At 44.4% G+C, this 27,961-nt stretch overlaps 1 protein-coding gene across 1 annotated transcript in view; it reads left to right on the top strand.

Moving 5' to 3' along the window:
* The window catches only part of Atp8b1 (ATPase phospholipid transporting 8B1), a 130,907-nt gene that overhangs the window by 23,191 nt on the left and 79,755 nt on the right, over positions 1–27,961 (top strand). The window lies entirely within an intron of this gene.

Below are 27,961 nucleotides of genomic sequence, written 5' to 3'. Positions count from 1 at the left end.
TAAAGTAGGCGTTTCATCCCCACCAGAAATAGCTTTATTCATTTATTTTTGTCTCCACCAGAAACAGCTCTGTTTTGCTGTGATCCAAGATTTCCCGCGTTAATTGTCTTGTCGGCTGCAGCCGTCACTCGGCCCCTCCCTCCTTCTGCTAAGAAGTTGAAGTCCACATCTCTAGTGATGGCAAGATGCTAAGTTGCTCCTGCCAGTTGTCTTTTCGTGTTCTGCTTGTTGGGTAGCTTGTACACAGTCGTGATGGGGAGAACTGATTAGATGCTGAGGTCCTGGCAGGGCGGACTCAGGAGGAGACAGGCACTGAGGAGTGAAGAGTCTAGAAGCAGGCAGGACACAAGGCTGTGGGGAAGGGGGGATGGCGTGGTCGGGCCCTGCTCATTGGTCGTGGGGATGGGGGTTGGGGTTGACCAATGCAGACACTGGATCTTCTTTCTTGTTGAACTTTCCTTCCCCTTAACCTGCCTAGTCTAGAGTCTTTTGAATTAGGAAGCTGTTTCCGGCCTGCCTCTGTCTATACCTCCCAAAGCCACCTGTCCTTCACCATCAGGACCGGAGCACACAGCCTGTGGAGGACAGCCCATGCTACTTTCTGGGAGTCTACCCACTGGATTCTTCAGGAAGGGTGAAGAGCAGGCTCTCTCTATTAGGACCCTCCCTTCCTTCCCTTCCTGGGGGACTGGGATGGCAAACCCATGTCTGAGTAGTTGTCTGTAGGAACCGTCACCCACTTTTGCTTCTTGGGCTTTGGAACTGGTCAGAATGATAGCTGCTTGTGGTAAGCCCACGGTGAAACTTTCCTCTTGGGTGTGTGTTCCACATAACTCATTTCCTCCTTGCATCAATGTCCACTTGTGTCCTTGGCGCAGGGCTTGTTCCCGGCTTGGCATGCTACCATTTCTTGCCCTTTATATTTAGAACTTGGGAGTGAGGATTGGCTAATGTAATGTCAGCCCTGCACACTAACTCGGGCAAGTTAAATGCACAAGAGAAAGCTTTAAAAGCTTAGCTAGCACATGGGCAATAAACACGGCCTTTTAGAAGTTTAATCTGAGATATGTTTTTCCTCTCTCAATTCATGTGGGCAGCTATTTTTAGGATTTGGGGATAGCTTTGCAGAAAAAGTAAGATTCTAGGATTTTTCTTAGTGGCTTGAAAGAGTGTCTTTCCTTATAAAAGATGGATGAAGATATTTGGAGAGAGAGAGAGAGAGAGAGAGAGAGAGAGAGAGAGAGAGAGAGAATGAGGAATTGATAATTAGCTTTAGACTTTTTTCTTATAAGTATAGGAGTACGTGTTGTATTGTGTCTATGTATATGTGAAAACCTATTGCTTTCAGCTTTCATATACTAAACCCAAAATGCCGGAGGAGCCTTGGCTCCAACCCTGTAACCGCCACTCCCTGAACCAGAACTATCCAGTAGGGCTTAGGTGGTAAAGTGTCCTGTGTGTAGCCGCTAGCCACACATGGCTGCTAAGCCCTTGAAATGTGCCAATGCAGCTGAGAAACTGGCTTTTAACTGAGTCTCTGCTAATTATGTTAACACAGCCCCGCGTGGCTAGTGGCTACTGCGCTGGACAGTACCACAGGCCTTGCCTAGAAGAGTGCACAGCTCGAGCCACAGGGGAGTTTATGGAAACCCAGAACTTACATTTACCTGATTCTAGAATCAGGCGAGCATGTCACCTTCCTAAGCTCCTCAGGCCCTGGGCTTTCCCAGGGATAGCCTAGCTCTAGTCCTTCGGTGTTTTTTTTTTTTTTTTTTTTTTTGGTTTTTCGAGACAGGGTTTCTCTGTGTAGCTTTGCGCCTTTCCTGGAACTCGCTTTGGAGACCAGGCTGGCCTTGAACTCACAGAGATCCGCCTGGCTCTGCCTCCCGAGTGCTGGGATTAAAGGCGTGCGCCACCACATTAGAGGCTGACGGAACCTGGCTCCCCTTTGTCCTTGGGTAAAGCCTAATCTCCTTAAAGCCCTTCATGACCTGCTTCACCTGTCTCTTACCTCAGTCATAGCGTTCCCCGTCACCCTCAAGCTCCCCTGACTTGGAAAGACTCAGCTCCCAGAACAAGGGCTATGTGGTCTCCTTTCTAGACCTTTGCAAGCACTGTGCCCGATGTCTGAAATGCCTGTCTTTTCCTCTGCCAGGCTCCCTCCCGCATGCTTATCTCAGTTCAGATCTCGGTCCCCATGACACCTCTGCTGGGGACAGATGGGTTCTGGGCTGGGATACATCTCCAAATGAATCCCCGTCATGGCTACTTCTTCCTTTACTCACATTTCCCGCTACATCAGAACTTCTCTTATAGTTTTCACTGTGAGCCTAGCCTGTACCAGCTGAGCCATCCTTCCAGTCCACAGGAACGTCCCAAAGGGTGGTTTGGGGGCAGTAACATCTGCATTACACAAGGACTTGTCAGACGTGGGCATTCCCAGGCTCATCCCTGAACTTCTGAATCCAAACTGCTAAGGGAAAGGGTCCAGTAATTTACATTTAAAAGCCTCCCAGTGGGTTCTGAGGTACATAAATGTTTGAGAACCATTGACCTTGCCTGCCCCTAAGCCATGAAGGTGGGGGTTATGACTCCTGTCTGCTGCCCTATCCCTAGCCAGTCACATGCAGCCTGGACTCGGGGAACAGATGCTCAGGAACACATGTAGGCAGAAAATCTGTTACTTTTTAAGCAGCCTCTCTGATCTGGATATTTTTTTAAAATGCTAAAATCAATGTTAATCTCATCTCTTTTCTCTAGAAATGGCAAAAACAACTAACTTTAAAAATGCTTATATATTATTGAGCCAGTGTGGTGATAGAGGCCTGCAACCTTGGCTGAACCTGGAAATAATAAGTTCTAGGATAGCCTGGGATCCACAGTGAAACCGTGCCGTAAAAACAAATGCCAGCCAGGTCCACATAGCAAGTTCCAGGCCAACCAGGGACACATAGTGAGACTCTGTCTCAAAAACTAACTAAATAAAATTGTACCGATACCTGCAAACAAATAACTAAAATCATCGTGTGGTAATAAATGCATAATATAAAATCAATTCATTTAAATTTTTTATTTTCTGTGTAGGATGTTTTGCTGGCATGCATGTCTGTGTACCACATGTGTCCAGTGCCCAAAGAGACCAGAAGTGTTGGATCCCCTGGAACAGATGGCTGTGGGCTGCCATGTTGGTGCTGAGGATTGAACCCGGGTCCTCTAGAAGGGGAGCCAGTGCTCTTCGGTGCTCAGCCTTCTCTCTGGCCCCCATTTAAATAACTCGAAGTGTGTGGTTCAGTGGTATGAAGTGTGTTCTCACTGTTGTACGACTGTCACCATCACAGAACATTTTTTTGTTTTCTCTAATTTGAAACTCCGTATCCCGGGAGCAGCTTCTCTGTCCCATCCTTAGTCCTCAACAGTGGTCATTCGACTTTCTGTCTCTGGATCCTCGTGGAGGTGGACTCTGCCGTATCTGCCCTTTGGTGGCTTGCTTGTTTGGTTTTCTATAGTGTCTTTGATTACCTGTGTTATAGCTTGCTTAGGAGATTCCTTTTTGGAGACGGAACAGTATGTCGTTGCATATACCCTACACTTTCCTATCGAGTCATCCGGTAGACCTTTGGTTGTCTCTGTTGTTTGGTGATTGTGAACAATGCTGCTCAAAACATGGGTGAACGAGTATCTGCTCTGCTCACTGCTCCAGGTTTGAGGGTGAGTGCCTCCCTCTAAGTGGGGCTGAGAGATGATGTGACAAGTCTATGCTTAATTTTTCCCTGGAACTCTCACCGGTTTTCCATAATGTCCATACTGTTTCAGATTCCCATCAGCAGTGAGCAAGGGCTCCAACTTTTGCCACATCTTCACCAGCATGTAGCTTCCATTTTTTGACAACTAGACACTTGGAGGAGAAAGTTTCATTCAAGGGTAATGTCACAGGAAGGTAAAGGTCTCCAAATCCTCTTCAAAACATTTCTTGGTTTACTGAAAACCTGTAGAGTGAGTACCTATTACACAGTACTCCATCATACTGAAAGAAACAAAGCCAGTGGTATTTATTTTGTTGATTTCATTTGATTCTAACAAAATTGAAATGTGTATAAAATGCATGTAAAAACGTGAATGTTCAAATGTTGCCACTAGCTCTGATATTACTTGTAGACGTGGAGCTCTATCTCGAGAGAGTTTTGGATAATGATCCCATTTTGGGAATGTAGGCCGTGGAAATAGCTAGGAAGCTGCAGACATGTATGTTCAGGAAGCTGCCTTTTTCTCAGTTCGTCTCATTTCATTAATCTCTGATTTTAATGGAACCTGAGGTGTTCATTTTCTCAAGATAATGAGTTGTAATCTCTGTCGACATCTGGCTTCCATCTTTTAAACTATACTACAAAAAAAAAAAAAGTACTACATGAGGCTACAAAGCCACAGAATCTGTGACTCATTGTGTTCTGGAAGAACATTACATCATCAGGGAACAGTTACGAGTTTGGAAGTTTAAACAACAGAGAAAGCGTATTTATGTGTTCATAGGGAAAATCAGAATAGGGGGAAAAAAGCATGTTTTCCTGTCTTTGATATTTGGCCATCTTACTGTTGCTCAATGTGAGCAGTTCTGGCTTATGCTCACTTTAGGATCAGTTGGCATAAATAGCCTTCTCCTCACTCCTACTGTCTTTCCGGATACCCCACCCCTCTGTGCACCGTGTTCTTTAGTGGGAAAATACACAGTCACTACAGATTTGTCAAACTGCAGAATGTATAACATCACTGGCAAAACCCACTGTCAACCACGGGCTTTAGTTAATAATCGACCCATCAGTTGTAGTAATTATAGTAACTCGGGCTGCCATTGATAGGGAATACTAAGGGAGGGGCCACAGGCCACAGGAGGTGGTGGCTACATTTATGTCAACTTGATCGAAGCTAGAGTTACCTGAAAGGAGGGAATCTCAATTGAGAAAATGTTCCCATAAAATCTATCTGTAGGACGTTTTCTTAATTTGTGAGTGATGGGGAGGGCCCAGTCCATTGTGGGTGATGCTATCCCTGGGCTGGTGGTCCTGGGTTCTATAAGAAAGCAGGTTGAGCAAGCCTGTAAGCAGCACTCCTCCATGGCCTCTGCATCAGCTCCTGCCTCCAGGTTCCGGCCCTGTTTGGGTTCCTGTCTTGACTTCCTTCGGTGATGTACTACAATGTGGAAGTGTAAAGCCAAACAAACCCTGTCTTCCCCAACTTGCTTTTGGTTGTCGTGTTTCATCATAGCAATAGAAACCCTAGTTAAGACATAGGGGAATCCTCTGTACTTCTTAAGATTTTTTTGTAAACTGAAACTACAAAAAACAAGCAAACTAACCAACAAAACCCTGGCCTATTGACTTTTAAAGGATAGAAAAAGAAAGAAAATAGGGAGGGAGGGAGGGAGGGAGGGAGGGAGAGAGAAGAAATGGAGGGAGGGAGGGAGCCTCGTAGAATTGAAATTGGGTGCCGGAAGGGGCCTCAGTCGTCCTTAGGAGACACATGGAAACAGAAGCGCCCTGCCCAGGCCATGTGCAGGGAGGCCCAGGCTCCGCAGTCCACTGTGACCTTGTGTGGTCACCCTTTAGAACCAGCGGTCAGGTCAAGAGCCCTCAGAGACTGTGATAACCGGAGCACAGCCAGGAGTGTGGCCTGGTTCAGGAGGAATGCTAGACTACTGCTGTTCCTTCAGGGATACGCCTCCCGCCCTTCCCTCCCTCCCTCTCTGTACCCCTCTCTCCAAGGTCTCCCTGTGTGGACCTGGTGGCCTCAAACTCCATGGCAGGTATGCCGCCATGCCCAGGTCCTAGTCCTTTGTCCCTCTTACTTTGAGAAATCCTCTTTGGAGTATCGCCTGCCAGTGGAGGGGACAATATTCTGTGACTCGGTGTACTTTTAGCAAAGATGTTCAGTAATGGTGTTCCTAGGGTGTCATTTCAAAGTGGCCCTTTTAACTGTTCTTTTTAGAGTTTGAATCCAAGTACTGACTTGGAGAATGTGGCTTATTTCTGTTTCTGTGGGGCCTATGTTCCTTTTCTAGACACAGTTTTTGGACCTTCCAAGTTTGGATTTCACCGGTTTGTTCCCCTTGGTGAACAAAGAGGAGGGGATCGGGTAGCTGTATTTTCCTGTCACACGCTGCGGCACAGTGAGCTGCATGGGAGCAAAGTCCAGATGGGCATGCCTCCGGGCTGGCTTTTGTGGAAGCCACTGGCTTCCCCTCAATGGAGACCAGTGTTCCGTTTAGGGAAGTCTAAAGGGAAGGGAAGGGTGGTGATAGACTGTTCATGGGAGGAGTCTCCTCAGACATTGCTGGAGCTGACAGCCCCTGTTGCTAGGCAAGGACCTGGGATCAGGACTTTTCCTCTGCCTGTCCTCCGAAAATGTGTCGGTCAGTTTTCTATCGCTCAGGTAACAAAACACTCAAGAGGGGAAAAAAAAATAGTAAAGTAACAAATCACTCGAGCGGGAAAAAATATTAAAGAAGGAACAATTTACTTCTGCTCACTTGCCTCCATTAATTTGGGCCTGAGACAAGGCCACAGATCACAGGGAACAAAACAGGTCATCTATGGCTGCTGATGTCATGGTGGATGGAGGAAGAGGAAAGGAAGAAGAAATGGAAGGAGAGAGGGAGGATGAGAGAGGGGGCGAGGGAGGAGGGAAGAGAGAAAAGGGAGGAGGGAAGAGAGGAGAGGAGCAAAGAAGTAAGCCACCACCTTCAAAAAGATGCCATCAGGTTATGAACGCATCGGAGTCCTCGTGAGCCGATCATTCCCCAAATGCCCACCAGCCGACGGCAGAACCTTTACCACATGCCTTTGGGGGTGTTTTAGATGCAAACTTAACCAACAGTCATGGAGACAGAAGCCACTCTGGCCTCGCCTCTGTCTCTGTGTTACTCCGGGGTGATGATGTTTATGAAAAGACTTGGTTAATTATGGTATCATTATTCCTGAATTCATCACTCAGCTTTCTCCCACTGTGCCTGGGGCTGATTAAAACCACTCTGGAACCACATGGGGTGGTGGTACACATCTGTAATCCCTGCACTCGAGGAGTAGAGGCAGGAGGATGACAACTTTGAAGCTACCGTGGGCTATACAAGGAGACCCAATCTCATTATATATATATATATATATATATATATATATATATATATATATATATATATATATATATATCACTCAATGGTCTGGGTAGATAAATTTTAGCTGTTTATTTCCCTGGGAATTTCGTGTATGGGAGAGATTAAGAAAAACCTAGTATCACAGCATCTTCCCCCTTCTTGTTGGCGTTAAGGGGTTTAGAATGTTTGCCCTTTGCTGGCACCTTTGAACTTGGTTGGGTGCTGGTGACAAATTGAGAGGCCCTCCAGACAACTCTCCTCTGTGTGGGGAAGTGTGGAAGAATGGGAGCAAACGGCCCTGAACTGTGGCTGGATTGTAAAGGGCAGGGCAGGGCAGGGCTGGGAGCGAGTTACCAGCAGGACAGGTCGATGATTCTGAGCTGAGACATCCAGTTGGCTTTTTCCCTGCCTGGTTCCTTTTATGACCACTTGATATGGCTTGCCAATTATCTGTCAGGGGGTAAAGGTTCACTGAATGATCCTTTTACTCTATTCCCTGCATGTGAATATTTACTTAGCTGTTGTTATTGCGTATCATATCATAAAACGTTCTCCACCTCTGATAGAAATGTTTCCTGGGGAAGGGCCCTGGTTAGTAAATTCTTAGTAATATAATATCAGTCTTGGCTAACTTGAACCCTTGAAGGAAAGCTAGACTTGAATCATATGGAAGTGTAGGTGAGGACTTATTTCTTGGAGAACAGAGAAGGGGTGGGAGCAAAATATGGTGGGATTTATAGATTTCTTTAAAAAGTATTTCTAAAATGGCATGGTGGTGCATGCTTCTAATCTGAGCACTCTGGAGGGCAAGGCAGGAGGATTGAGTGTCTCAAGCTAGGCAGAGATTCAAAGCAAGACTGTGTATAAAGAAAATGATATCTATAGACATAGACACTTTCTTCTCATAAACAGTTCTTCAAACAATGGCATCTAGTGATTTCCGGAAGTTAACTGAGAAAAGGGAAGTGTAGAGAGTGTGTATGATCTGTATTTGTGAAGCAGACATAAGAAAAAAACCCACTTCTCTGCTGGCCTTCATATAAAACACAGGAAGGATGAACAGGGCCGTCAGTCTCCACACAGAACGGGTGGGATCCAGAGGTAGGATGAGAAGGACCGCTTTTCTAGGTCCTTTTCTTTGCACATCTTTGGTTTCATGGGGAGCATTATTGTTCCACATTTAAAAGATGGCCTAAATCTGCCGGGCGGTGGTGGCTCACACCTTTAATCACAGCACTGGGAGGCAGAGCCAGGTGGATCTCTGTGAGTTCGAGGCCAGCCTTGTCTATAGAGCGAAATCCAGGACAGGCACCAAAACTACACAAAAAAACCCTGTCCCAAAAAAACAAACAAACAAACAAACAACAAACAACAACAACAACAACAAAAGATGGCCTAAATCAATGAGAATAGAAAGGGGAGACCCCAAAGCTAAAAGCAAAGGGAAGTAAATGAACCTATTTGTACAGTCAGTGGCACTGTTTGGGGGAAGTCATGGGACCTGTGGAGACATAGGTCCTAGCTGACTGCTGGAGGCTGCTAGGGACTGGCCTTGGTTGTTGGAACCTGATCCTGTTTGGACCCAAGTTCTGCCCGATCCATGAAGATGTGACACGCTATACGTGATTCCTACTGCCATGCATCTCTAGTCACTCCAGGCGCCATGTATTCCTAGCCATGATGGAGCCTATTCACTAACCCATGGGCCTGAGTAAGCCTTTCCCCTTCAGTTTGCTTCTGTTGGGTGGTGGTCTAGTTAGGTTTCTATTGCTGTGATAACTGCCATGACCTAAAGCAATCTGGGAAGGAAGCAGAGAGTTTATTTCATCTTACAGCCTACAGTCCATCAGGAAGAGAAATCGTGGTGATTAACTCAAGCAGGAGCCTGCAGGCAGGACCTGAAGCAGAGGCCACATAGACATGCTGCCTACTGGCTCTTCCTCATGGCTTGCTCAGCCTGCTTTCTTATAGAACCCAGGGGTAGGACCACCCACAGTCAGCTGGCCTCTGCCACATCCACATCGAACATCAGTCACGAAAATTTTCCCACAGGCTTCCAACAGGCCAGTCTGTTGAGACATTTTCTCAGTTGAGATTTCCTCTTCCCAGGTGACCCTAGCTTATATGAGTTGACATAAAAACTAGCCAGGATGAGTGTTGAGTCACAGTGGTGAGAAAAATAGCTAGTCCAAGTGACAAGGGAGAATTGCAAAGAAATACCAACTGTTTTAGGATGTTACATAGTAATATTGGTAAAGCAATTTGAAAAAAAAAATTAAATCCATTTTAGTACTGACCAGATGAGGTTGGTTTGGGGGAGCCAAGGATCTCATTGAATAAGACACAAAGTAGGAGAGGGGTAAGAGGATGTTGTAGAGATCAGTTGGAATTTAAGTACAGTTGTGAACTCATTTCTGTAAATATGTATGTATAAAAGCGTTCCAAATATATGTTCATACACAGCACATCTGTATATCTGCATATAGTACTTAACTCTGCTCACCACAGGGTGAAGAAGGAATGTGCTTTGTACTAGCTGGTTTTGTGTGTCAACTTGACACAAGCTAGAGTCATCAGAGAGGAAGGAGCCTCAGCTGAGGGAATGCCTCCATGAGATCCAGCTGTAAAGCATTTACCAATTAGTGATCCATTGGGGAGGGCCCAGCCCATGGTAGGTGGTGCCATCCCTGGGCTGGTGGTCCCGGGTTCTATAAGAAAGCAGGCTGAGCATGGGAAGCAAGCCGGTAAGCAGCACCCCTCCATGGCCTCTGCATCAGCTCTTGTCCTGACTTCCTTCAGTGATGAACAGAAATGTGAAAGCGTAAGCCAACTTGCTTTTTGGTCATGGTGTTTCATCACAGCAGTAGAGACCCTAACTAAACAGACTGCCACTAACAGTAGGTACATCTCTCACTGAGATCCTGTCTTCTATTATCGTTTTCCTTTTTAAAGAACAAGGCACACCTAGATCAAGAACAGAACACAGGGCTGGGGGTATAACTGGAGGCTGGAAAATCTTGTTAGTGTCCCAAAGTACAGAAATTCTCAAAGAATGATGACAATCTGTTATAGGGCGCACCTTAAAGGAACTCTTACTGACCAAACCTGGGTTGGTTGGAACACCCATGGGCCATAAGGGATTATAAACCATAAGAAAAAGTGGAAACATGTACATTCATAGTGATGGACAAGAGCTGAATAAATACATGGGAAGAAGGGGATTGTGCTTCCAGTGTGTGGTCCAAGCTGATGAATGTGGAAGGGTGTTTGGGTTGGGTAGTCATCCTCTGTAGCCTTGGTAATAAAGATTGGCTCAGGAGAGAGCCACCGATGGATGCCACATGTAATAGGCAATTCTGGAGGCAGAGAGAGGGCTCAGTTGTTAAGAGCATGTACTGCTCTTGAGAGGACAAGAGTTCAGCACCCATGTCAGGTGACTCACAACCACCTGTGATTCTAGCTCCAGGGGTCCCAATGCCCCCTAGTGCCCCCTTCTGGCTTCTATGGGCTCCTGCACATATGGGCACATACACATACATACACATAAATAAAAATGATTTTTTAAAAAAATAAGGAAGAATGTGGGGCCGGATGGATGGCTCAGTGGGTAAAGGTGCTTGCCACCAGGCCTGAGGACCTGAGCCTGATCCCTGGAACCCACATGGTGGGAGGAGAAAACTGACTTCTGCAAGTTTTCCTCTGACCTCCATGTGCATACATAAATAAAAATAAGTAAATATAATTTAAAAATTAAAAAATGAAGAAAGGGCTTGGGTGTGGCTCAGTGGCGGTGTATTTATTGTCTAGTATAATGAACACCCTGGGTTTGATCCCCAGTACATTGAAGAAAAGAAAAAGAGGATGGCCGGGCGGTGGTGGCGCATGCCTCTAATTCCAGCACTCAGGAGGCAGAGCCAGGCGGATCTCTGTGAGTTCGAGGCCAGCCTGGTCTCCAAAGCGAGTTCCAGGAAAGGCACAAAGCTACACAGAGAAACCCTGTCTCGAAAAACCAAAAAAAAAAAAAAAAGAAAAAGAGGATGAAGCTACTGTATTCGAGTGAATGTAAAATTAAATATTTGTGGAAGCTGTAAAAAAAAATTAAAGATGAAACAGTAAAGCTACTATATTGAAGTGAATATAAAATTAAATATTTGTGTAAGTTGTAAAAAAAGGTAAAGATGAAACAGTGTAGCCAATTGAAGAAATACCCAATTATAGAATGGATCTTGTACTAAAGGAAATTAGCAATACAGATGGCATTATTGGGTACAGGACAAAGTAGAGGTCTTATTAATGTTATCATACCATGTTGAATTGGCTAAAGTTGGTAATTATACCATGCTTATATAAAAGAATGGAAGAGACTACCTGGAAGTATTTAGGCATAGAAGGGTGTGACTTGACTTAACCTAAACCCCAGGTGGTCCAGGGGAGGAATATGCAAATGTGTGTGCTGGACAGATCACACAGGACAGGGCAGCCAGAATGGGGCCTGTATTTCTGTGTGTTTGTTTGTGTGTGTGTGTGTGTGTGTGTGTGTGTGTGTGTGTGTGTGTGTGTAATATGTATGTGTATATGCATATATTACACATGCATATAAGTATAAAACAAATAAGAAAATATTAACAGCAGGTGAATCTAAGAGAATGATCCTTTTTTTTTCCTCTCAGAACTTCTAATGTGGAAATGGTCTGGTTACATAGTTCTTCCTGTTCTCTTACCTTTGCAAGAACTTGTGGCTATTTGTAGTTATTACCCACATGCTAACTCCACATACCCTGTGTTCACTACAGTGATCTAGAAGGCACCTTCTCTCTTGCAGATAGACTTTGAAAATTACCAGTGTGTGTGTGTGTGTGTGTGTGTGTGTGTGTGTGTGTGTGTGTGTGTTCTCTTACTAGTAGAGGACAAATAAGCCACAAAGTGTGGGCACCAACACCACCAATTTGGGGGCAAAACAGAGCTCAACTGCAATTCTAGCTGCTACCTACTGGTTGTATGACATCAAGACATTGTTTTTCACTCCCTAGATGCCTGGTTCTTTGACTTTCAGTTGAGAACAGTAATGGTGCTTGTCTGGGCTTCCTAAATTTAGATCCCTGACAGGACTGAGGAAAATTCAGGCTGGCTGCAGAAGCTCGTGGTCTCTCCAGTACAGCCCTGCCTTAGCTTCCAGGGATGGCTGCCATGAGTGAGTGATGCCGAAGTTCCCAATTTAAGAATATTTTGACATCTGGATTCTCGTTTTCAAACTGAGCAGACTGTGTTTTGGGACTGATGGCATTAGGATGGCTATATTTCTATGGAATTCATATCATTTCTGAAATATGACTGATGCGTCCATATATGTGTATATTTCAAAACAACATTACTTGATGGTAATTAAGTTCCCATATTATTTATTTTTATAAGGCTTCTAAAATTACATTGATTGATTATGCATGTTTTTGTGTGCAGTTTGGGTATGTGGAAATCAGAGGACAAGCTGAGGGAGTTGGTTTTCTCCTTTCATGACGAGGGTCCTGGGAATTGAATAAGGTCATCAGGCTTGGCAGTGATTATTTTTACACACCAAGCCAGCTTGCTCCACCCCCTATTTTATATTTCCAAATATTGTATTTTATCTGTATGGGTGCTTTGCTTGCATGCATGTCTGTACACATTTGTGTAGACCCAAAAAAGGGCATTAGATATCCTGGAAATGGAGTTACAGATGGTTGTGAGCTACCATGTAGATGCTGAGAATCTAACCCAGGTGCCCTGGAAGAGCAGCAAGTGTTCTTAACCTCTGTGCCATCTCTCCAGCCTCAGCGCCCTACTCCCATGCCATGTTACTTTTGAAAATAAGTTTTTTCTTTGTTGTCAATGTCATACATGTCTATGATGTTATTTTAGTCATATTTATACAGACATGTCCTGCTCTCTTTGACAAGATTTTTAACTGAAGTTAAAACTTAGATAAGAAACACTTTGGTGAGATTACGGTATGCAGCTGCAGGTTTTGTTCACCTGCCAGGTGATGTGTGTGTGTGTGTGTGTGTGTGTGTGTGTGTGTGTGTGTGTGTGTGTGTTCACGCCCGTATACACGCACACTCGAGTGCAAGGCCCCTGTGTGAGGCAGAGACAGCATCTGGGCACCTGTGAGTCCCATGTAGTTGTCTGTACCTGGAAGTGCCTTCTGTTCTATCATAGCTGGAGATAGGTAAGATTCAAACAGTGCTGTTGTGACTCCAGAGATCCGGGAAAATGCAGGATTCACTATGGTGTGCAAGGGGTTAGATGTTTACCTCTGTCAGCCTTCTAAGGAGCTAGGAGTTCAACTTCCCTTTGGGAGCTGGCCTGTGTAAACAGGTGAGGCGAACACCTGACCAGGGAGGGTCCCTGGCTTGAGAGCAGCAGATAATGAATTAATCAATCATTAAACATGCAGATAATCAAAAATGAGCTCGATTAAGTCATGGATGTGAAGTTGCCAAATCATGGGATATGATATCAAAGACTTTTTTTTCTCAGCTGGATAAAAAAACTGGACAGTCCAGTTTCTTTATAAAAATCTTTACACCCCAAATGTGAACGTGATTATATAATATATGAATTTTAATCTATAAATGGATGCTGGCCAAAGACAGCTCTGTAAGGCAGTCCTTATAGGAATGTGCTGCATGAATATATAAACACATTCAGCACTGCGTTCTCCTATTTACAATTACACTTTGTTGATAAACAACCAAGGACTATTTTTATCTGGCCGGTGTAGTGTGTCTCACACTGGCAAGGTCCATACAGTATATCATGGCAGAGGTGTCACATGTAAAGCCAGTTTCTAGTGCTAAAAAATAATACTTTGTCTTTCTGAAAATGAGTTTATTGTGCGAAGATACTCTTAAGATGCATTGCTGGTGTTACACGTTAAGTTCTTGAGTCTAGGTTTTCTGACACATTGCAGAGATCTAAAGGAGGTAGTAATGGATCTGCCAAAGGCAGCTTTGTTCTGAGCAGCTGCTCACCTGAAATATTTAATGTCTCTCTCACTACTAGGGTGACACTTTCCTGCAGCTAGAGCACACAGGTTACCAGTGAGGCATTCCCTTGGCTATTAATGATTCAACAGGCGCAGGGCCATTTGAGCCCAGTGCGGGCTGGAGTAACTTAGCCATTCTAAGGTGTCGATTGGCATTTGGTTTGTCTCTCCTGGTGTCCACTCCTCCCGTGTAAGAACAGCAAGAGCTGATATTAACTGCACCTCTCTTTGAATGCATCTCTATCTCATGAGCTTCACGTGCATCAGATCATTCCCTCTCATTTCTCCCTTTCAACAGCAAGAGGCAGGTGTATTGTGCTGAGTCTGATGGTGAACACATGTAATTCTAGTGCTCAAGAAGCAGAGGCAGAGGCATCCAGGATAACAGCCCAGCCTGGGCTAATGAGTGAGCCTGTCAAAAAGGATAGAGAGAGAGGGGTCCGGGGTGAGGGAGGACATTATCATTTGCTCATTTTGGAGATGGAAATGGAGGATAGCAATGCCAGTTCTCTTGGGACCACACAGCTTTCTGGGGCCTGTATTTCTTTGCTCGGGGGCTATCATGCTGACCCTGGGAAATGAAAGAGCTTGGACTTGGTTCCAGATTCAGACTCATAACACAGGCCACCGTGTGACCTTGAGACATCCACAGAGCCCCTTCTCAGCCTCAGTCTGGTCCAGTGATCATTTATATGTCACGTTTTGGGGTGGAGTTTCATGTGATAAAAAGTGGGAACAGTGTGTGAGTTGAAGTGAATGGTCAACAGAAAATGAACCGCATACAACATCAAGGCCACGCAGAAGGTTCCAGCTGGCTCAAAGTGCGAATGTGCTTCCTGGGAACCACATGGCTCAAGTAACCCTGGTTTGCAAACACTGCTGCTTCCTGTGATGTTTACACTTTGTGAAATGTTCGGATGTGGCTTACTTTAAAAAAAAAAAAAAAGGAGAGAACCTTTTTTTAGTTCTTTATGAACAGCTCTATTATTTAATACCCAGTTTCTCAAGGTAAGTCTGTGGCTACACAAAGCATGTGGCACTTTCTAAGCTTGTGTCATGAGAAATACACATGTGCCATGTATGGTGATCTAATATTGATAGGGTCATGTATGCTGAAAATGGTGTGTTTCAGTGCTTAAATGCAGGAAGACTTCAGACATGGAGAAAATTAAAAACAGCAGTATCTGCCCTCCCTTAGCCATGGCCATGGCCAAACTCTGTTCATCCATATTGTGCCTCTACCCACTTTCTCCCCTCCCCCAAAGCAAACAGAGTCAATGCCTCTTTCTGTTTAATCTGGTTTTGAAATTCGACGTGTTTCACTTTTTCGGTCCTTGATGTAACTATGAAAGGTCGCTTGCTAAGCAGACTTTGAGGAAAGCAAAAATCCAGCTTCAGTAACTGGGTCACTAGCTGCAACTTTCCCCTCAATGATGCAAGAGTGACCCTGTTCGATCTGTTTTAACTAGAGTCTTCTGGGTGCTTTACTCTTTTGTAGCCTGGAGGCTGATTTGTATAGGACATGTATAGGGAGACTTAGATGGCCACGATTTTCAGAAAGCTCTCACAGCGGGCTCATAGCATGATGACAGGGTTTGGGTAGAGCTCAAGACCTGGTTGTTTGGTTTTCTCTGTATGTCAAGAGCTCCAAGAACAGGATACACCACTGAATTCTAAACTCAAAAGTTCTTTATTGATGTCTTTGGCTCAACAGAGTAGAGACATTGCAGAGAATCAAATGTCAATCAAACCATTGCTTTTCAGTGACGTCAACTAGATCAAGGGTTTTGATAGGAGGGAAGTATAATATAAAGGCTACTATTCGATTTTCTGACCCCATTTTGCTTGAAAACTACCAAGTAATCTAAGCTTACAATAAATAGTTCACAATAAACTAAGGTCTACTGAAAGAGAAAATGTTATGAACTCTCTGGTATCATGTCTTACGTCTTCTTTGATTGTATTCATCACTTGATTCCTCCCACAGCAGATATCCGAGTATCAGGTTCTATTTATTTTGTTAATTTTCCATGGGGTCAAGATTGAGTTTCCTAAGGACCCCACAGAGCAAGCACCATGTCTCATAAATGAGCAGCTGGAGATTTAATAAGGACATTTTGTCCTAAGTCCTGCAGGTGATTAAGCAGATGAGCAGAGATTTTTAGCTCCTGCCTAGCTCTTCACCTGTCTCCAAATAATCTGCCCATGTCTAGATGCTCTATTGGGAAGAATAGTGGGATACACACAGCTCTTAGTCTCAGGCTGTGACAACCACAGTACAAGAAAGAAAAGAATTTTCCCACCTAACCTTATTCTGTCCAGCTATTGACCAGTCAGCTTCTTTATTAAACCAATCACAGCATAATTTAAACAATGTACAGAAGGATTATTTCACAGCATTTCCCCCTTCTTGTCTAAATAAAAAGGAAAGTTTTTAACTTTAACATAGTAAAATTGGGCAGGGCAAGAGGAGTTGCCAGAGAGACACAGAAAGGAAACAGGAGGTGCAAGATAAAAGAGGTAATGCCACATGGCAGAATGTAGATTAATATAAATGGGTTAATTTAAGTTATAACAGCTAGTTAGTAATAAGCCTGAGCTACTGACTGAGCATTTATAATTAAAAAAAGAAAAAGAAAGAAAGAAAGCAAAGAATTGATCAGGCAGAGAGCTGTTGGCATGCAAATGACAAGTCATTACATGGAAATCTGAGGATCCAGAAAATGAATTGAAGAGCCTTGTTGCCCTTTGAGAGTGCTGGTGGGTGGTCAGAGGGTAGCAGAAGCCAGGGTATAGCCTTCAGTAGGCAGGGCTGAGCAGATATTGTCTCTCCAAGTTTTTTAAGCAAATGTGAAGCTATTATGGAAGTTTCCATAATGGTGCATAACAGAAATGGGCAATCTGTAGCTTTTAGACAATACCCAAGTTCCACAGATTCCCACTTGACCAACAATAGCCATTTCCTGAGACTCTTTGATTCTGACTTCAGAATAATTGTATTTGAGCTAGATAGCAAAATTTAAACCATTCTGAATGATTCTTATGCTAGTATAAGTAACTTTCAAACTTGTCGGTAGCCTTCAGAATATTTAGATCCTCACATGATACAGAGATACATGTACATATGTGCCCAGTGAGCTGCATGAATCCACTACACCTTTGTTGTCTTCAGGTATGATATAGTCTATAAAACTAAGCTAGAAAGTCATTATGGACAGCTCTTCAAGATGCATAAAGAAAGGTTCTGTGCATGGGGTGAGGTGTCAGCCAAGATGGTCTTACTACACAGATTCTAGTGGAGGAGAACTATGAGGTGGCCTTCTTTGTATCCCAAACACCAGCTTTGGGTCTTGAGTAGATCAGCTGTTCACTGATGAATATACCCAGAAAGTAGGAGTAACAACTACAGTATTTGAAGGCATGCCATCACAAGTTTAGGCCACAATTTATTTGTATGCTTTTAAAACATGCTTTGAAAATATTTTAATTAAATATGTATATATGAAGTTCAAATCCATGAGACATTGGAGGGCTTTTTCAGCTGTTTCCTTGATTTACATAGTATGCAGTCACCTTGGATTTATTTCTGGCTCCTGTGTCCTGCTACATGGAATACTTAAACCCTTTTTGAGATTCTTCTGTTTATCTTTTTTATTTTTTGAGTCCAGGTCTCATGTAGCTAGTCATATAGAATGGCTTTAAACTTTCTGTATATAGCCAAGGCTGGCTTGGAATTCTTGATCCTCCTGCATTCACTTCTGGAGTACATGAGCTGTAGGTGTGCACCACACAACCAATTCTTTTCTTTCTGTTCTTATACTAATTCCATTTTCTAACTTGCTTTCAAAAAAGGACTCTGTGCAATCAAAGGGATTAATATATAGAAATATCAAGTTCAGACTAATTGGAGTTCCTCCTTGTTAAGCATATATTCCTGGTACTGACTTTTTAAAAATATTTTTCAAAAGATTTATTTATTTCATGTGTATGAATGTTTTGCTCACATGCATGTCTGTGTACCATATGCTGCCTGGTTTTCTTGGAGGTCAGAAGACCACCTTAGATTCTCTGGAACTGGAATTATGGACAGTTGTGAACTGCCACATGGGTGCTGGGCATCATACCCATGTCCTTTGCAAGAACAAGTGCTCTTAATCTCTGAGCCCATCTGTCCAGCTCCCTGGCACTGATTTTTTTTTTTTTAATGGATGGCTGGGGATTTACATATCAGAGTGGAGGTAGGTGGATATAACAGCAATTAACGAGACAATTCCACATAGTTCATCTGGTAATTAAAAGAGGTTTATTTCAGGGGTAGCTTACAGCCAATAAGGGGTCGGTTACAGGATGGGGGGAGGAGGAGGTGCAGTCCAGCATGGGTCTCTGGAGAACTCTGAAATCCAGCATCCAGGATCACAAGGTGTCTAGAGAGCAAGCACGTATGTATCTCAGATCTTAAGAGGTCTCCTCTCGGCCACGCCTCAGGGGCAGGTCGTAGGCAGGTGTGGCAGTTACTTGTTGCCACACTAGGGGCAGGACTTCGAGGTCAGAGCTGGGATGGCTACCCACCACAGGTGGATAGTCCTTGTGTTGGCAGGAGAACACAGACCTCCAGACAATCCTGCCAGGGCCTGACTCCTCCCTATCTACAGACAATGATAATGAGCCATGTCTCCTAAATAAAAGAAAGGCCGAGTTTTCTGACTCAGTTTAGAATTCTATTGCATGCCTTCACCAGAATCAAATTCATTGGGTGGTGGGGAAGCAGTATTTTAAGTCAGTTTCACATTCTACAATATTATAAAGACTTATGTAATGGCATTAGTAATAGTAGGATCAGCGTTCTGAATCATTTTAGGATAACAAGAGGGTTAAAGAAATAACTTTTCAGCTAGGCAGTGGTGGCCTTTAATTCCAGCACTCTGGAGGCAGAGGCAGGAGAATCTGAGTTCGAGGCCAGCCTGCTCTGCAGAGCAAGTTCCAGGTTCATCAGAATGACACAGAGAAACCCTGTCTCAAATCTGCTCCCCCACCAATGACTCTTCTTTGTTGTTTTAGTTACCTTCAAGAAAGTCATATTCATTTTTAACCCAGCTGAGTGCTGGGTCTGTCTGTGGAGACAGGGGAGTATGAAAGAATAAAAACCAAAGTCAAACATATTATACATGATTACAGATTCCTTCAGAGTTTAAAAAACTATATATTCTCCCTATACTTCTGAGTTGAGGTTTGGCACTGCTACATCAAAGGCAAGCCCTCATCACTCCATATAATTGCCTCCCCAAAGCAGCACACAGAAATTTAAAGGGGAAGTAGATACTGATTGACAGGAAGAACTACCACAGTAGAAGAAAATTCTAGAATAAACTTGCATTTTTTTTTTGCTATGACCATGTTTTGTATTTTGTGTGTGTGTGTGTGTTTTTTTTTAAGAAGTGGGATAGAAACTGATTGAATTGGCAAGTCTTTGAGATCTCCAAATATTTGGAAGCCATTTTAACAAATATCGGCTAGTTTTATGGGTACATATTTTCTCTGAAAATGCAAATCAGAATTCGTGCCTGTGCAATTCCTGCATTTGTCATCTGGATTTGAGTAACCAGTCATTATTCACACTAAATATTACTTTTTCCACTATTTCCTACAATAACACGTCTAAGGGGGGAAACATGTTTCGGCATCAGTTCGTTAAAAGAGAGAGAAGAAAGCATCGTTGTTTAGACCTTGTTGTAGCATTAGACGAGCTGGGAGCGTTTCCATCTGGGTACACAGCCGTGGGGGAAAGTGGACTCCCAATCCAGGGACCCAGACTGACAGACAAACCTGTAGCTGTCACATCCTCCGCTAGCTGGAATTGAGACATTTTTAAAGCGTCTTGAAATTGGAAGTGACACACTGGAGCTGTGTGTGTATTTTTGAGGCCTCCGAGAAGCAGGCAACTGAGCGGCCTCAGCAATGAAAACGTACTGTGTCGGTTCTCAAGGCTGGGGCATTGGTACACCCCGATGATTTGGTTGGCTTGTGCTGCATCATTCCAGTCTTCACAAGTTTACTCTGTGTCTGTCTATCCAGTCCTGCCATCCTGGATCACATCCCATCATAATGACCTCATCTTTACCTGATTACATCCGTTTCAACCTTATTTCTTTTTCTTCTTTCTTGGTCTGTTTTAGTTTTTGTGGCAGGGTCTTGTGTGCTCAGGCGACGGACTCTGGTGTTCACTTTAGCAATTTTCTCATTTGAAGAACCTTACACGTGGTTGAACCCAAGCTGTGACTAAGCCTAGTGGAGAGACTTCTCCAGGGAGTTGCGCACGTGCCCATGAAACACCTGACAACCCCTTTATAGTCTCACCTCTTCCTCAGTTCTGAACAGGTAAACCCTTGAGGGGAGAAATGGGGAAGTGTCAGGGTCACTGGGAAGCATTTCTACCCCTAACACAGATACAACTGTGTGTCTCTGGGTTGCTTGTCTTCCAAGCTATAAAATGGATTAATCATATTTTATATAGCTTACTCCAAAGTGGTATCATTAGGTACAATTAAAGCGGCAAATGTAGTGATTAAAATCATAGGCTCTGACAAGGAACTGCATACCATGATCAACTGTATGTCCTTGAGCAAAGACTTGGCCCTCTTGTAATGTTAGTTTCTTATCTGTAAAATGGAGACACTAATTCTGATCCCTTCTAAACTAAATAAGATAATTCATGTCAAGCACAGTGCAGAGCCTGATGCATAGACTATGCAGTCAACCCTGTGACAATGCTCAATACTCCATCACAGGAGAATATCGAGAGCTTGGGAAGCTCTCTCTTGGAAGCATTACCAAACCCCTTCAGTCTGTCAAATGCACAGGAGACACTTAGAAACATTCCTGTTAGTTGCTCCAAACCTAAAAGCCTGGTTAGGATGGGTAGGAGACTCGGTAGCTCTTTCAAATCAAAGTATTTCTAAGAGACACACAAAGCCAACTCTGCGTTTGCAGTGGGATCAGGTGTGGAAGCTAAGGTGTGGATCCTGCTGTTGGAGATGCAACTGTAATCGAAACGGAGTCAGGTACAGCAGACGAGGTGGCAATGCCTATCAGATGTGGCCCTCATCCCTTAGACGTCCAGGATCTGGAATTTCTGAAGGTGCTAACTTTTGATCGAAGAGAGAAATGAGGTCCACAGACAAGGCCCCATGAGCATCTCAGAGAGGCCTCAAGGACCTACACGATTGTGCTTGCCGTGTTGATGGTCAGTGGTCATTTACGTTCTATGTGTATCTGTGTTTTCAGTTTTAAGCCACAGTTTGGATGTGAGACACTAAAGAAAGTTGGGTGGGATCACTAAGGAAAAAAAATGGTAACTCTGTGTATGTGAGAGAGAAAGAAGGCGGGCAGTGAACATCCTCAGATGTTATCCCTCAGGCTCCATCTACCTTGTAAAAATAATTGTATTACATTTATTTATTTATTTGTGTGTGTGTGTGTGTGTGTGTGTGTGTGTGTGTGTGTGTGTGTGTGTGTAGAGGTTACGCAAGTACCATTATGTGTGTGTGGAGATTAGAGGACAATCTGTAGGTGTCTTTCTCTCTACCATGGAGGTCCTGGGAATGGAACTTAGACTATCCGAGCTGAAGGCTAGTACCTTGACCCACTGAGCCATCCATCATTCCCCACTCCCAATTTTTGCAACAGAGATTCTTACTTGCTCTTGTTACTTACCGAGTCAACTAGGCTGGCTGGCTGATGAGCACCCCTCCCCCCAGCTCGGGGGGTCGAACACAGCACAGTCATTGAGTGGAGGTCAATGGTTTAGGTTCCTCATTGGACCAGCAAGGTCTCGGGGAGGAAGAGCTGGTACAGATTGGGTTTCTATAGCTTGTGATCCTTGGAGGGAGACTCCGATGCTCCCGAATGCACCAGGAAGGTGCAGTACAGAACACAAAGTCTCTTTTCTCCCTCGCCGACCTGCAAGCCAGCCACGATCTGAACACAGAGGCCATCTCTAGATGCTGTTGTTAACCTCCTCTACTACGGTTTCTACTTCAGTATTTGTTTGCAAAGAGGATGATGCTAAGAGAGTCTGGGTGAGCATATGATCCTAATACTCTGGGAGGACTTTGCTCTTGCCAAGAAAAGCACTGGCTTAGTTAGGGTTTCTATTGCTGTGAGGAGACACCGTGACCACGGCCATTCTTACAAAGGAAAACCATTTAATTGAGGTGGTTCCCTTACATTTTCAGAGGTTTAGTCCATTATCATTATGGTGGGACATGGTGGCATGCAGGCAGACGTGGTGCTGGAGAAGGAGGTGAGAGTCCTACGTCTTGACCCACAGGCGATAGGAAGTGGTTTCAGTGTCATGCTGAGTGAAGCTTGAGTGAAGCTTCACTTGAGCTAAGCTACCCTCTCCCAGTGACACACTTCTTCCAACAAGGCCACACCTACTCCCAACAGAGTCTCACCTTCTAATAATGCCATTCCCTATGAGTTTATGAGGACCAATTATATTCAAACTGCCACAAACCCTATGGTGGACTATGAGGGTTTAGGGGACAAACAGACCTATTTGAAATCTCACTATGTGACCCTGGAGAAGTCACCCAGTTTCTCACCACACATGTATTATTCAAAAAGATACAGTCATGCAACACAACTTTGGGCTTTACCTCCCCCCGACCCCAAATTTAATACTAGTAAGCATTTCCTGTATTTCGACTGCTGTAATTGTTAATGACTATTTAAAAATAATAAGTGTCTAAACACCTGTCCTTTCCCAAGGAGCTATTGGTAATTAATGTTTTCAGGGAGAGGGAGAGAGATTCTCTTCAGTGGTTTAGCCACTGGTCAGTTGGCAGCGCCCCTATGAATAACCTATCACCTATGCCCATGTAAGCAACTCCAGGTAAACTGAGTCACACACATAAATGTATGACAATAGAAGAGAGGCTGGCTGGGAAGAGGAAGGAGACAAGAGAGGGTAATGGGAGGTCAATATGACCCAAGGATATTATACACAAACACGAAAAATGTCATAGTGAACTCATTATTATGTATAATTAATATATACTAATGAAAAAGAAAACTACTGGGAGTAGGAGTTGAGTGTGTACTGATATTGGAGAGGACCTGAGTTTTGTTCCCAGCACCCATGCTAGGCAGCTCACAAAAGACTGTAACTCCATCTGCAGAGGGATCCAACGCCTCTAGCGTCCATGGGCATCTGGGCTCATAACCTATGCAACTTCCAAGTGGCTTGCTTCTTCTCCTGCTTTTCCACCAACAAAAAATACTTCACACGAGTTGAGTTCTTTTGTCGAACTGTTAGAAGTGTCTCTGAATGACATTCTTGGTGCAAATATATCTTTAGGGTTCTTGATAAAAGAGCATTGTATTGTTTTACATAAGGGAGGTGCAGATTTCATTGTGAATAGCCCGGTGTGAGAGAGAGAGAGAGACAGAGAGACAGAGACAGAGACAGAGAAGAGAGAGAGAGACAGAGAGAGAGAGAGAGACAGAGAGAGAGAGACAGAGAGAGAGAGACAGAGAGAGAGAGTTTTCATCTTTACCTGAGAGAGAGAGAGAGTTTTCATCTTTACCTAAGCCAGCACTGGACAGCATTGTTCAATATTCAGCATAAAACGGTGTCCCTTGTGGTCATTAGCTTGCCTTCCTGTCATTACTAGCGAGAAGAATCTTTTCCTTGTCTGTTTGTTATTCCTGTTTACATACCACGTCTGCCCTTTTATTGAAACAAGCTGTTCCTGTTGAACCTGGATGGGGAGTGTAAACGCTCTCTGTGCAGATGGAAAGTGTTACAGCTTATGCTTGGAAATCCATGCCAATGATTACATCTTTCTAGTGTACTCGCGGCTCAGTGACTTCCAACATCACAGTTTAGCAAACTCCACGGCTCCGTTCGCCCCCGGAGGTCTTTCTTCCCTATGGCTGCCAATTAGAACCTCCCTTGGACTTTCTATTATTGAAACAGGAATATGATTTTAGAACCTAATTTCAGTGGCACTTAGTAACACATTTAAAAAATGAAACCGTCGTGCCTAGTCAGAAGGACAAAGCCAAAGTGCTTTTCTCCAGATAACTTTTATCATTTGTCATAAAAGTGCGTCCTGGATTGAGGCTGAGTCTCCAAAATAAACATTTGGGAGAAGTTTAACACCATTGCCTTCTGGGAAGCAGGTCTAGTCTTTTGTATACTTTTCCTCCTTAGTTTCCCAGACAAAGGAATGGCGGCCCCACCCTGTCTTGATTTTTAAACACATTTTTTTTTTCTAGCTGCCACCACCCTAGCTTGGGCCTTGTTCCCTTTTGTTACAGAGTCAGCTTCCCACACTGAATGTTTCGGCTGATCAGGTCATTAGTAATAATTATTAACTGTTACAGACGAAAAATCTGGGACCAGGGGCTGTTCAGCGTCCTGTGATTTGAACACGTGCCCTGCCGGCCTGCCTTCCCCACCCTCAGCCAGCCCTAGCAGATGGGTGATGGGAGGAGGATCCAATTCCCGCCCTTGGCAGCCCATCCCCGAAGTGAGGCATCATCAAGGCCACATGGGAGGTGATTCCAGCCAACCTCTGAACCTCCTCTGGCTCTCGCCCGAGGCGGATACCTGGCCTTTCCACTGTACTTTCCTGCCTCTGCCTTTCTGTGCTGGTTCATCCTCATTCCTAAAAAATCCTCCTGCTCCTCCTTCCTACCGAGTTCCTCAGCACTTCTGTGACTCCCATGTTGTCCAGCTCAAATACCGAGGAAGTAGCCATCAGCATACAGCATGTAAAAGGGAAAGCATTTTAGCTCTTCTAGCTCGATGGCAGGGGACATGCCTGCTGCAGGTTGGAAAGTCTGGTGCGTTTTTGTTATGTCCTTCATTTCTTTTGCCTCGGCCTTCCTTGTGTCTCATGATGCTCTGTGTAGGGCTGTAGTTTGGCTCTTGAATTTCTCTCAAAAGCTGGTATGCGGAAGGCTTGGTTCCCCAGCCTGTGGCAGTATTGGGAAATGGTTGAAACTTTAGAAGGTGGAGCCCTGTAGAAGGAAGTTAGGCCTTTGTGACTGTGTCCTGAAAGGGATATTGGGACCACATTCTCTCTCTCTCTCTCTCTCTCTCTCTCTCTCTCTCTCTCTCTCTCTCTCTCTCTCTCTCTCTCTCTCTCTCTTTCGAGACAGGGTTTCTCCATGTAGTTTTGGTGTCTGTTCTGGATCTCACTCTGTAGACCAGGCTGGCCTCGAACTCACAGAGATCCGCCTGGCTCTGCCTCCCTGGTGCTGGGATCAAAGGCGTGCACCACCACCTCCTGGCGGGACCACATTTTCTTCCTGTCTGTCTCTTTCACTTCCTGGCTGCCATGAGGTAAATGAACCTCCTCTACCCTGTATCGCCACCACAACGTTCTGCTCACCCCGGGTCCAAAAGAAGCAAGCTGATCACTGTGGGTGGAAGCAAACCTTTCTTCTTCCTCAGTTAATTCTCTCAGGCATTTCGTCATAGTAACAGAAAGCTGACTAACCGTTGAGGCTTGGAGTCCTTGTGTGGTTGAGAAGCTCCAGTACTTCCTGGGCAGAGCTTGCATTGCAGCCACCCCTCTCTGCTCACTGTGTCACCCTGTACTGCACAACTCGGGTCTGTGGGGAGAGGACGGAAGTCCGGAGGGCCCTACCACTAGGAGCTCAGTCACCTTTGGCAAGTTACTTGGCACTGCCCTTATCTCATCAGTAGAATAACCGTGCTAACGCCTAGCAACGTGCCTCAGAATATTTCCAACACAGCTACAGGAGTCAATGCAAGTGGGATGACACTTGGCGAACTGTCAGAGGCTACCCAAGAAGAATCGTCAGTATAAGGGTATGGAGGGGAACCAATGACAGACCTGGGCAAAGACTCCTCCCACTGCACCCAGGGGGTGAAGACAACCTGTCTTCTGTGAAAGGCCTGAGTGTGCAGGATTTCCACACCCATTTTTTCCACAGCTGTGACTCAGGGTGAGAGTAGGAAATTGAACCAGATCAGGGGTGGGCTTCTGAGCAATGAGATGCAGCTCCAGCACAGAGAAGCCTTTTTATCGTGAGTGAGGATTGTGGCTGAATTGTCTCCACAGTGGTGATGTCATGGTGTCTTTGTTTTATGTTAGCCCTTTTGGCTTCTAGGTTCCTGGGCTTTGGCTTGGAAAGAAAATAAATGCAATCCTGTGTGTGCTGGTAACTGTAGTCAGATTGTTTTCCTAATAGCATAAAGTTTAATTTTAATCTCTATCTTAGATCTATTTTATTACCGTTGCCTCATGTGATTCCTTGTCTAATTATGTCTGTCAATAGGCTTGTCAGCGTCTACTTTCAAGAATGTTAGACATATTCCAAACAGAGTATAATATGTGTCCTGGCTCACCGGGATAAAAAGAGGTTTCTACTTCCCTGTTGATGAAGGCTTGTGATGCTGTTTCATTAACTAATTAATTAATTTTCTTTGGTTTTTCAAGACAGGGCTTCTCTGTGTGGCATTGGCTGTCTTGGAACTCTCTCTCTCTAGACCAGAAGAGCCTCAAGCTCAGAGATCTGCCTTCCTCTTGGGTTCTGAGATTAAAGTCATGCACCACCATGCTTGGCTGATGGTTAGTTTTAAATGGCAACTTGCCACAGCCTAGAATCACGTGAGAAGAGAGGTTCATTTGAATTGTCTAGATCAAGTCAGCCTGTGCACATGTCTACGGGGGCTATCTTGGTTGTTAATTGATGTGAGTAATGCCTTTCTGTATGAATGTGGCCTTGAGCTCTATAGGACAGGAGAATACTAAATGAAAGCAAGTAGGCAAAGATCCAGATGTTTCTTCTCCCTGTTCTGCATGTGATATGATATTTTAAGTTCCTTTCTTGACTTCCCTGAAATAATGGACCGTGACATGGAACCGTGAGCCAAATGAATCCCTTCTTCTGCTGAAGCCGCATTTGGTCAGAGTGTTTTATCACCATGACAGATGTGAGACTAACCCAAGACTCTTCTTGGGAATGACTCAGGAATAATATTGACCAACTAGGCACCCTATTGGGGAGCTGTGACTGTCAAGATTTAATAGCCTGTGTTTTCATGGCTGCGTGACACTTTACTCCCAAATGTGGCCATTTAAGCAAACACAGGTCAACCATCTCCCAGGTTATGGACAGGTGTCTGGTAGAGCTTAGCTGAATCCTCTGACTCAAGGTGTCTCACAAGACTGCAGTGAAGGTACCATCTTGACCTAGGGTCTCACTTGAAGGCAAGACTACGGAAGGGCGTGGCTACAAGTTCACATGGCTGTTGGCCTACTGCATTTCCTTGGGGATTCCAGTACTTGCTGGCTGTTGGTGATGCCTACTTCATTTCTTGCTCCTGAGCATCTCCATAGGGTGGCTGCTCCATCAAAGCCAGGAAGGGTAAAAAGTTACTGGGCAAGAAGGAGGGCACTGGTTTCCTAACCCGATAATAACAATGACTTTCCATCACCTGTTGCTATATCCTATTGTTTGGAGGCAAGGCATCATGTCCATCTCCCAGTCAGAGAGAAGGGATTATACAGGTGTGGGCACCAGCAAGTAGGGTCTTTGGAGACCATCTTAGGCTGTGCGTTTTGAGATAAAATCCATCCTCTTTAGAAAAGAACACATGACAAAGAACACGTGGCGTAGGACACAAAAATACAAAGTGTGTACTTATATATCGTGATGAATGTTATGTTAAGCAATCAGCACTACTATCTTTGGTAACCAAGTGAAGCCAACCCTGGGCTACACAGTGAGCTTCAGGCCAGCTAGGGCTGTGGAGTAGG

The sequence above is a fragment of the Peromyscus californicus genome, unplaced genomic scaffold (assembly GCF_007827085.1).
Source record: "Peromyscus californicus insignis strain IS unplaced genomic scaffold, ASM782708v3 Scaffold_17__1_contigs__length_78620276, whole genome shotgun sequence".
In the NCBI taxonomy this organism is placed as follows: domain Eukaryota; kingdom Metazoa; phylum Chordata; class Mammalia; order Rodentia; family Cricetidae; genus Peromyscus; species Peromyscus californicus.
This window is presented reverse-complemented; position numbering and strand designations above follow the sequence as displayed.